Raw genomic sequence first — 11457 nt, forward strand, 5'->3', positions numbered from 1 at the left:
GCAAGAGCCAGGAGTGCTCTTAACCACTGAGCCATCTCTCCAACCACACTTTGGTTATGTTTCAGTTGCTCAGAAACAGGACACGGTTTGTGTCTTATGTTCTGTCTTTACTGGTGGAATGCTTTCTCTGCCCACCTTAGCTAATGATTGGCTCCTGCCTTCTACCAATCACCTATTTCCTCTTATTTTCCCAGAACTGCTATTGGTGATGTCAACACATAGCTTGCAACTGAAAAAAAAAAAGCACTTACACGCATTCTTAGCCTTGTCGAGGTCTTCAGGACATTCATGAAATGGGGTATAGAATTCCAGTAGGATCTCCAATGACAAACCCGTTGTATCTGTCTATGTTAAGTTTTCTGAGTGAAAATGAGAAGACTTGGTCATTGGGACCAAATTGTCTTATCATCTAGATAATATTCTGAATTCAACCTAATATTAACACTTTCTTCAGTCCAGAAAAGATCAAAGCTAGTTTTGCCACTTAGCAAAAACTTTCAAGTATTCAACTGGAGATAGTGTATGTTTAAATGTTAAAATATTCAGCTCTCTCTAATAATTAAGATGGCATGAGCCTTATTTAGCAAGGAATTGTTGTTTTAATAAAAAGATAAGAAGCCCCTTATTAAAATATTAATCCATATGAAGTGCATGGAAGAGGTCCTGGTTCTCCACTAAGGGTGTCTCTTGATCTTTCTCAGTCTGACTCCTCTGCAACCTTCCTCTGGTCTCCTCTCTGTTCTGGACTACAGACCACTGAGGAGAACTACATACCCCAGGGTGCCTTGCCAGCTTCAGCTGGGAGCCAGCCAGTGGGAGGAACCATTATGAAACCAGCCTTGGGAAGAAAGAGAAGATAATTAAGTCCTGCTGGGTCCTAATTAGCTCACTACCTTGGAAGCAACCCAGTTCTTCCTTGCAGAACTCCACCCGGCAGATCTTCCGTTCCCTGAAGTAGGGACCAGTTCCTCTTTTGTTCCTTCAGCCTTAAGTAAGGTAATGCTTTCCCTGCATTTGTTGGTCTCCAAGTGCTTCAGTCTTCCATTTTTCACTTTCTAACTCTGCCCAGTTTCCTGAGATCCTGTGATTGGTTCCCTCCCCTCCTTGTGGTTCACAAGTCTTGCTGCACATTATCATCAGCATAGATCGTCTGACGACCACCAGTCCATGGGTTCTTATCCCTCTGAGAGCAGTGTTGCAGACCTGTGGTAGGCCCCATTGTTAAACAGCTCCACAGGTTGTGAAGCCAAACCCAAGAACCACTTAGAGAACGCATCTGAGTGGATTCCGTTTCCTGCCAAGACCGACCTGAGGAGAGCTCAGCGTATGTTATGTGTTTGTTTGAAACTACCACCTCGATGCACCATCATTTATGAGACACTTAGAATTCTTGTTTGCATACAACTTTTCATTCAGTCTGGGTATTGAGAGTGTGTGTCCAGCAGTCTACAGACGATACCTGTGTTCCTGGCCCAGTGATTTCACACTGGCATAAACGATTCTCTCAAAACCTCTCCTAAAGTTTCATGCATCCCCATCATGTTCACCTGATGACCGTGCTTCTTGCCTCACTAAGTACCTCATAGGGTTTCTGCCAAACACCATCACCTCCACCTGCATCTCGGCATCTGCATCTTCTGTCAGAGGCGTGACCACGTGCTCAGATTCCCAACCATTTTACCGGGCACACCAGATCCCATCTACTCTTGCTTCTCTCCAATTCAACGCGATCCTCTGCATCTGTTTTGCCCTTACTAGAGTGTTTCCATCAGCACAACATAGAGATATGTCCTTTAGTCTTAAAAGACAGGAACATAGGTTGATTCCATTTCTTCCACCAACTTCCACTCTCCTACTTTTGTCGGTTCGAGAAGCTACTAAAGGCTAACTATTCTTTGCCTTGTTCTGCCTTAACTAGCACTCCTTGAAGTCATTGATAAGATTCACATGCTTAACCTAGTGATCAGCTCCCCACCTGCTTGTAAGGTTTGAATGTATTCGACAGTTTCTCCACCTGGATCTTAGAACGCGGCATTGTTTTGGCTTCTTGTCCATTTTCCAACTCCACGTGGTCCTCTTCACCAGACCCTCTTTGTTTCGCAGTTCTGTTAACTTCAGTTTATTTCTGAGCTCGATCTTTGATTCTTTTTTTATTTTCCCCAGGACAGGGTTTCTCTGTATAGCCCTGGCTCTCCTGGAACTTGCTCTGTAGACAAGGCTGGTCTGCCTCTTGAGGACCGGGATTAAAGATACATACAGCTTCAGTTTTGACTCTTATCTGTAATTACCAGTGGTAGTGGTATTCACCCAGAAGCATTGCCTTGAGTACCATAAGATTATCAAATCGAGGTCTCTTATCTTGCATCTTTTGCCTGAAATCTTTCCAATCTCAATAGCCCATCAATATCCCTATGAGGTATCTAATAGCCATTGATGATTTTTCTTAAGTTGTTCCACTCAGCTTTCCCCATCCTGTTTGTATGTGCCCACATCCTTCCCAGGTCAGAACATCTCAACACACCCTCCAAGTGCCCTCCTTTCCTGCTCACAATCAGTGTGATAACATCAACTCTCTAAAGCGGGCGCAGGACCTTGCGCTTCATCCATTAGCCTGCTTTCTTAGGTCACCAGCCTCAGTGTTCCTGGATTTTACAGACTACCCAACATGTACCATCTCTTTCTATAAGGCATCCTTTAAACATGTGATTCAGATCATATGACGCCTTTGCTCAATAACCTGGGAAAGATTATTTTATTCCACTTGAAGTGCCTATATAACTACCCCCCTTTTTTTCTCCTGTTTAACCTCTCTGACTTCATATTCCCACATCTTTCCTGAAGTTGCTCCTCTGTAAACATGTTGGTTTCCATGTATCTGCTTAAGATTGCTAGATAGCCTCTTGCCTCTTCCATTTCTGTCCCTCTTGAATGTATCCACATCTGTTTGATCAGCACTCTCACCTCTAAGCCTTGTTCATCTTCTGCAATTGTCTTCTAGCACTAATTTTCTGACTTTCCTGATTCCCATTTCTTTTCTACATTATGCAGTCTTCTTCTACACTATACATGTCATTTATCAACCAGAGTATAAATTTCCAGGTCAGGAATTTTGAGACTGTCTTTCATAATATTCCTTTAGGTTAAGAAAAATTAGTTTCTGGTATGCTATAATACTCAAAGTTTGGTTGATGATTGGTTCAATTTCAGTGGTATTCACAACTACTTGACCAGAACAATTACAGATTGCTCTTTCCCCTTTCCACCCCATCACTTCACTTGGCCAGCCTTAAAAATTTTTTATTGAAACATGAATGATAAAGATTTTTTTATTGCTATTTTAGAATAGCAGACAATAGAATGCTTTTTTTGTGTGTGTTAGCCAAGTACCGAGTCAACATGTTCTGCTTATGATAATGAAACACAGATACGAAAAGTAAAGATAAGCAATGTCTTTCTAGATTTAATTAATAATATAGGATCCAAGAAATGCTTTCTGGAGAGAAGTTTTTTATGGGTTGACAAAAGTGTATCTTCCTTAAGCTTTGGTCAAGTCCATAATATCTCATGTAGGCAGCTATTCCCTATTTAATGTGCTCTCTGACATCTGCCAACGTTTTATAGTATGAAGAAATGCCTCACACAATGGAATTTGGGCTGTCAGGATGCATAGGGGAATTGAGAGGTTTAAGGTAATGTTCAATATTTCACAGTACAGAGCCCTCGGGGTGATATTCTCTAGAAGAATCCATAATTGGAGCTGAGCTAAATAGCTTTGTTCCCCTCCAATCTGAGCCTGGTTACTTTATCAAGGAAACAGATGTTCATTGCTTTCAGGCAGAGAATAATAAGTCGGGAACGTTTACAAGCCTCTTTTCCACCCGGAAAGCATTTTTGTCAGCTTCTTCATCCTTCGAGAAAATTACCAAATCAAGCCTTGAAGGGTGGATGATTAGTGGGTGGCGTGCTTGGCATCTCATTTCTTCTTCTAGGCTGCGGATATGAAAATGCTATTGACCTCCCACTTAGGGGAACTCAAGCCTTTTGACAGCAGAGTTGTCCTGGGGGTGTTTTCCTGGAGCAGAGAACACAACTATGGGCTAAAACCAACAGCCTGGCATGAGCCACACAATGTGGCTTCAGTTGTAGATTACAAATTGTGATTCAATGGCTGGCACTTAACTACAAGGGAGAAGTGGATCCTGCATCCTCACCTCTGAAGTAATTTGGAACGTGCGGAAGGAGTCACCTAGTAACCTCTCTGTCCTTTTCAGTATCTAAAGTTTACAAGGACCAGTTTTTAAAGCTCCCAGGAAAACTCAGGAAAAAGTAATGAAAGTTAATGATGGAAGTCTCTGGATGTTTTGATCACTACTTAGAGAACGCTCAGAAGTTCTTCTTGCACGTGAAAATATCTTGGTTTTGAATGATATAACATTTTAATGATGGTTTTAAACATATGTGAAATGACAGCCTGGGAAAGATTATCTTACAAGGTCTTGTAAATCTTGTAATGTGGAGGAGAGACAGGACCAGAGAAGGTTAGGGAACCTTTGCACACACTCAGGCTCATGGTCAGAATCAAGTGGAATGGCAATTCAGAAACTGCTCTGGACTCAATCTTACATATTGCTGAATATGTGGGCATACCACTGTATAATGGCTGGGAGAATCCTTCAAGATGGTGTCAGTGTTGTGTTGGGAGTTACTGATAGTACACTGTGTGACCTGGTCCCAGCAGTTACATTGGACTCGAAACTCACCTGCTATTCCCTTCACTCTTATAATGGTGGATCACACTTCCTCATGAACTGAAAACTCTTTGAAGGTGATGGGAGATCATGGAATTTGGAGATGGGATACTTGGAAGTAGATCCTCAACTTGTGGTAGCATTGGGGAGAAGATGAGATCTTTCTAAAGCTTTCAGTTGGTTCCTGGATGAAGTCACTATAACAAATGACAAACCAATTAAAGCAAAGCATTGTGGTTTGAATGAAAACTGACTTTCATTAGTCGATGTACTTGAACACTTGATACCTAGTTTATGTCATTGTTAGGGGAGGTTATGGAACCCGTAGGAAGTAGAGCCTTGCTGGAAGAAGTGTGTCACTGGGGATGGAATCTAAGGTAATAGAACCTTATCTCAATTCCTGTTTGTTCCCTCCTCCCTCAGGGGTCTTTGTGTGGAGGAACTGTGGTCAGCCAGCTTCCTGTTCCTGCCACCATGCTTTCAGTGTGTGGTATTCTGCCTGCTCTTCCATGATGAATACTCTCTCTCTCTCTCTTGAATGGTAAGCTAAAATAAACCCTTTTCTCCTTTAAGTTGCTGTTGGTATGTTATCATAACAGTAGAAAGTAACTGATTTAAGCATACAGTTTTACAAAATAGAAGACCCTTCACAAAAAGACAGGACTCCAACATGTATGTAAGCCTGTGTATTTTCATGCTGAGTTGGTTAGAAGTACATAGTTTTAGACAAGAACAACTGGACAGAGGGATTGCAACAAACATAGTGGAGGAGTTTTGCCAGACAGGATCTGCTCAGATTCTCTTCTGCTCATATACTCAGACATATTCCTCTCCTCTGAGGATAGAGTAGGTACCCCTGGGTTGAAAGTTTACTTACTTGTTTAAAGAGAAGATGGTGAGAAGGTTAACAGTAACCTTTTTTGTTTGCTCCTTTCTATTGTATTCTTGAATTCTAAGCAGCTTTAGTTTGCACACCTGTATGTGAGTGTGTGTATATGTTATTGTATGTGTATACACATATGCATGTGTTTAAGTGTACGTACATGCACACACATGTGGATAAATATACAAAAGTCAGAAGCCAATCTTGACTCTCATTCCTAAGTCTCGTTTTTTGAGCTAGAGTCGCCCATTGGTCTGAAGCTGACCAATTAGGCTAGGCTGGCTAGCCCGCCAGCTTGGGAGTTTCCTGCAGAATTCACCTCTCCAGCACTGGGATTGGAAGCATATACCACTACACTGTGTGTGCAGTTTTTGTGTATGTGTGTGCTTCATGTGTGTGAAGGCCAGATGAGGACACTGAGTGTCCTGCTTTATTGCCCTCAGCCTTCTTCTCTCAAGACAAAGTCATGAAATCTGGAGCTAGGTTCTGACCATCAAGTTCAGCAACCATCTTGTCTCTGCCCTCCTCGCCCACGGCCTTGGCATTACAATGTGTGGTGACCACCCCTGGCTTTTTATATGGGTTCTGGAGATTTTACAGGGTCTCTCTCTTTCTTGTACAGTGAACATTTCTATGCATTAAACCATCTCCCTAGCCCTACACCAGATACTAGCCCCAGCCTCCCTAGCAAGATACTGGGAACATCATTATTGAGTGTGAGTAATGGGCCAATCATCTAAATTACTATGAAGAGTTTTATTTTATTTTTAAATTTCAATTGAAAAGTAGGAAAATAACCTAAGATACCACCAAAGCAGGATGATGATAAGAGTTTTGACAGTGATTGAATGTTCCATAGATATTGGTTTCCCAAGTGTTACACAGCCCCATGTTGTTCACTATGAAAGCTGATTATCTGCATTGTCTACCTGATTTTCTTGATGTTTGCAGAAGTCTCAGAGTTGTGTTATCTGAACAACTGAGTTACCTGGTGGGGAAAGAGGATATGAGAAAATGGGATTTTTGCTCTTCTGAGTGGTACAACTGTTCATACCTTTCCTGTTGCTTTTGTATACATAAACATTCCATATTCACTTCCTGTCTTATCCCCAAAATAAACTCATGAAATGCATGAACTTCATTTTCAATGTAGCAATTTCCTTCCTAGAATCTTAAATGCAGATTGAGTCACAAAGATAGATCAGTACAGTAAGTGTTTCCTCTCCCGCTTACTTCTGCTGCATACATCAATGCCCTGGAATGGTCTGCAGAATGATGCTTCTTATTTTCCTCTAGCGACATCCATTTCTATTATTTTATAGTGCTGGGTTGAAATTGTCATAAGCTCACAGGGCACCCAGGGGCTTCTTTACCCCTTCCCCATTCTTTTTTGTTCAGTTCTTAGATCATGGTCTTAATAACTGGAATATAATTTTCTACCTATGGAATGATTCAATTGACAGAAGTCAGGGATCAGCTATTTGAACATAAAACAATGGCTTTCAAAAAGTACAAACCCTACCAACAGGTTGTTGTCAGTAGATAATATGTTAGAGAAAAAAACATTAAAAATAGATAAGGAAAAATATCAAATCACTTTTCCTGTAAACATTATCACAGAACCAACCAACAATAGCATAGGTGAAAGGTAAAAAATTAGCTATGAGGTGCAGAGAAAGACAGGTTGAGGAGCCAAAAATAGATTTGTCATGGATAAGGTATTTTTCTTTTGGACAGTGTCTATGCAAGATCCCACATCTTTGTAATACTCTCTCCTTCCTCAACTCAGTTTTTCAGGGAATGCAGTGTATTCTCAAAGTTACTGAAATTTTTTTGATGATGAAATTAGAAGACCATACTGATGATTTTTACTCATTCCTTATGATTAATAACGTATATAACAGCTGCCTGTGTAAGACCTGTTCTTGCACGGTCCTGTGGTCAGCCAGAACCTGCCAGCAATAACTCATATTTTGTCATCATCTTCAACACGGGGACAAGGATGTGATTTAAAAAGTCAATATTTGCTAGAGGAGAACAAGTTAGTCAGAGAATATTGACAGTCTGTGGCTTAATACTAAGAGTTTCTATTTCTGAAGGATTGTTTTCTCAAAGAACTGTCAGTATTTTGCCTAATCCATACCCACAGTTGCATATAGCTGGTATTGACAATTCTTTCTCCTAATTCTCATGTTTTTTTATTATTTCCTCGTGTCTTTTGTACAGTGTAACTTGATCATGCATACTTTCTCTCCCTAACCTAATCCTAACCCTGACCCATCTTCACTTCCCTACCCACCCCAAACCTGTACCTACAATATCCATCTAGTGTGGATCATGTGACACAATTTTAGGGCTGGCCACTTTGTATTAAATAACAAATTTGGGGGCTCATCCCTGGGCCAGACTAATTCACACTCTCTCATTATATTTGCCTATATCTCATATTTTGGGGATGGGGTCCTGTGACATTTTCACCTTCTGCATTAGTTCATTTATTGGTATTGTTCTCTTTCAGATCTTGCTTAGGCAGCCATGTTGTTGAGATGTCATGATATAACTTCAGTGTCATTTCTAGGAGATAGTATCTCACAACAGACTTCCTGGTCCTCTGGCTTGTACAACCTTTATACTCCTTCTTTCATGATGTTTCCTGAGTATTAGTGGCAGGATTTGTGTTGTGGAGTGGATGTTGGGACTGGTACCCCACAATCAATTGATCTCCGCATTATGACCAGTTTTGGTTTTCTCTAATGGTAACTGCTACAGAGAAGAGCTTCTTTGATGTGGGGTGAGAGCTACACTAATGTATTGATATAAGGATGCTTACAATGAGCTTAGGAATCATGCTTGTCTAGTAAAGTGGTAATACAGGTTCTCCTCTAAGATCCATGACTTCATTTGTACCAGGTAATTGCCTGGGCTTCTAATACTGGGCATAATCTCTCTCTTGTTGAAGGGACTTACCTGTCTCTTGTTGAATGGATCTTTAAGTCCAATTGAACAGGTAATTATGACTCCCAAGATATAAATACTACTAGCCCCTTACAGACATCTGATCATTGGAGTTGTTGGCTAGGAAAGTCCTAGCAACTCCCCAAACAATTCTATTTCTGTTGTTGTCAAGTCCCGACTGCTGAAGACACTTGGGACACAGTACTCAGAGGACTTGATCTGGATCCCATCTGAAAACCCTTCCAAGCAGTCCAAAGGGTCCAAGAAAGAAAGGAATCAGTATGTCTTTCCAGCTGTGACACCTATAAGCAAAGGAATCTTTTTTAGAACTAAAGAAATTGGATTGACAGTATTATGCCCAAACTTCTAAAAGCATATCCTGCAACTTAGGCAAGTGTCTCTCTCTCTAGAATGAGGACTCTGGTAAGAGAGAAGGGCTGTGGAAGGAGTGGTAAGGCAGTGTTGTGTCTCCTACCCACTCATGTTGAAGTTTTTCACCTTTGATTCCTATTACTATATTTTCCCCTAATTTTCCATGTCAGTTTGAGGGGAAATATAGAAAACAGAATACTATAACTTTCTATAATCATAAATCATAATCATAAATCATAAATAATACCATCTTTTGTGTTTCCCAACTCCCCCTAAAAATAATCATTTTAGGAAAATTAAATTACCAGCATTGATTAAAGGAACACAGAGGATCAAAATATACCAACAATTGGGAAAATAAAAAAAACACTACCCAAAAATATAAATATATATTAATATATATACACATAAAATTGAGGTCTTATCTTAAAATTTAATCAATTACATCTGTAGATGAATGTAACTGAAGACCAAAACAAGCAGCACTGTCAAATTTGGAAGCATTTAAAAACTCACATAGGATAACCAAGCTTCAAAAAAAAAGTCTTTTATTCACTCAAATATATCTTGTATATTAAAAAATAAAAAATAAAAGTTTTCATGCAATACATTCAGAACATGACTTCTTCTTCTTCCCCAACTCCTCCCAGGTTCTCCCCACCTCCCAATCCATTCACTCCACCCCTTCTTTCTTTCTTTAGAAAACAAAGAGGCAAACAAAAGTAAAAACAAACAACCCACAATAAAAAATGAGATAAAAGCAAAAAAGAAAGCATGAAAACACACACACACACACACACACACACACACACACACCACACACACACACACACACACACACACACACACACACACACACACACGCACCATAAAATCACAGAGTTACAAACCATAATATACAAGCAAAGGACCAGTAAGAAAATAAATTCCCAAAGCAGTATGAGACAAAAAATGTCAACAACAAAAATATAACTGAGTTTATTTTGTTGGCCATCTACTGCTGGGCATGAGCCCCTACCTGTACGTGTGGTTAATATACCCAGTGAGACTGCATTAGAGAAGACTAATTTTTCCATTGCAACTGGATGTCAGTTGTACATAGCTTCTTGGTTAGGGATTAGAGGTCATGTCCGTTTTCCTCCTCAGCACTGAGATCCCATCAGCCTTGAACTTGAACTTGTGCAGGCCCTGTGCATCCTGCCAGTCCCTGTGGGTTCATCAGTCCAGTTATTCCCAGAAGGCCTTGCTTCCTTTATGTCCCCCATCCTCCCTCTGGCTCCTACCATTTTTCCACCTCCTTTTCTACAAAGTTACCTGGGCCTTGATGGGAGGGATTTGATGAAGACAACCCTCTCTGGAGTGAATGTTCACATCCTGTAAAGTCGACTTCATACATTTGATCAATGTAGTTGATTTTCATGAACCATGAGGTTGTTTGATGAACAAGCTGATACCAGCTGGAATGTTATGGAACAGAATTGCAGTCCATGGTAAAGAATTAGCCACAGTTGCCAATGGATTCTTCACATAAACCGATCCTGAAGTCTAAAATAAGATAACACAGGAATAGCTTGCCATCAGAACCGTGTGATCAGCAACCTTTGTATGGGGAATTTGCTGATTCTTTGCTTTGGGAAGTTTTCATTCGTGAGTTCATCTGTGAGGCCCTGGAGTCTGCTATATTGTTGTGTGGCTTTAACAGGAGTTTTTCTACACACTGTTATCCTCAAAGTAAACAATAAAATATTTGCCAATCTGCCTGATCAATATAGATAGTTTTTTAGGGTCATAAAACTTTGGGCAAGTGTTTTCTCTTTTTCTAGTATTGTCCAACCTCGTATTAATATTGAACCACAGGAGATGATGTCACAGGGCTATTCAATGCATTTTGTACATAAACATGCTCTGAGATTCTAAGATAGAAATAGACTATAGTAGATCTCTAAACACTAAATTCTCATACTTTTAAGGTGCATAATACTTACTTTATGTTCAATATTATGTGTTTTGGAAACCCCTACGAATGATAGATAAAGAACATATAAAGTTTAAGAACAGTATAAATGTTTGGTGTCTCTATTTTTAAACATTGTTTAAAAATGGTTTCTAAAGTGCTAATATAAAACAATGAAGTATATAATTTAGTGGACACATATTAAGGAAAAGGTAGAGGCAATGTTTGTGACTTCCTCCCACAACATGCTAGAGAATGAACTAAAATGCCCTTGAAGCTGGTAAAGGAATGGAAGAGAATTAATTATAGCAGTGGGGCACTCTGCCATCATGGCTGCACAGTACATTTGAGAACTGAAACTTTCTGATTCTCAGAATTGCCAGGTTTGAAAAGAATTCAGAAATATAAATGTTAAAATAATTGTATGAATGATTTCTTTGCTTTCCAAATGCCTACCTGGAGGACACCATCATGCCAGGGATTTAGGTTGTCCAAGCTAAACCCCTCCACTTTACTTGAGCAATAATCTCTCTTTTCCAGTTAAA

Source organism: Rattus norvegicus, chromosome 16, assembly GCF_036323735.1.
Source record: "Rattus norvegicus strain BN/NHsdMcwi chromosome 16, GRCr8, whole genome shotgun sequence".
NCBI lineage: Eukaryota > Metazoa > Chordata > Mammalia > Rodentia > Muridae > Rattus > Rattus norvegicus.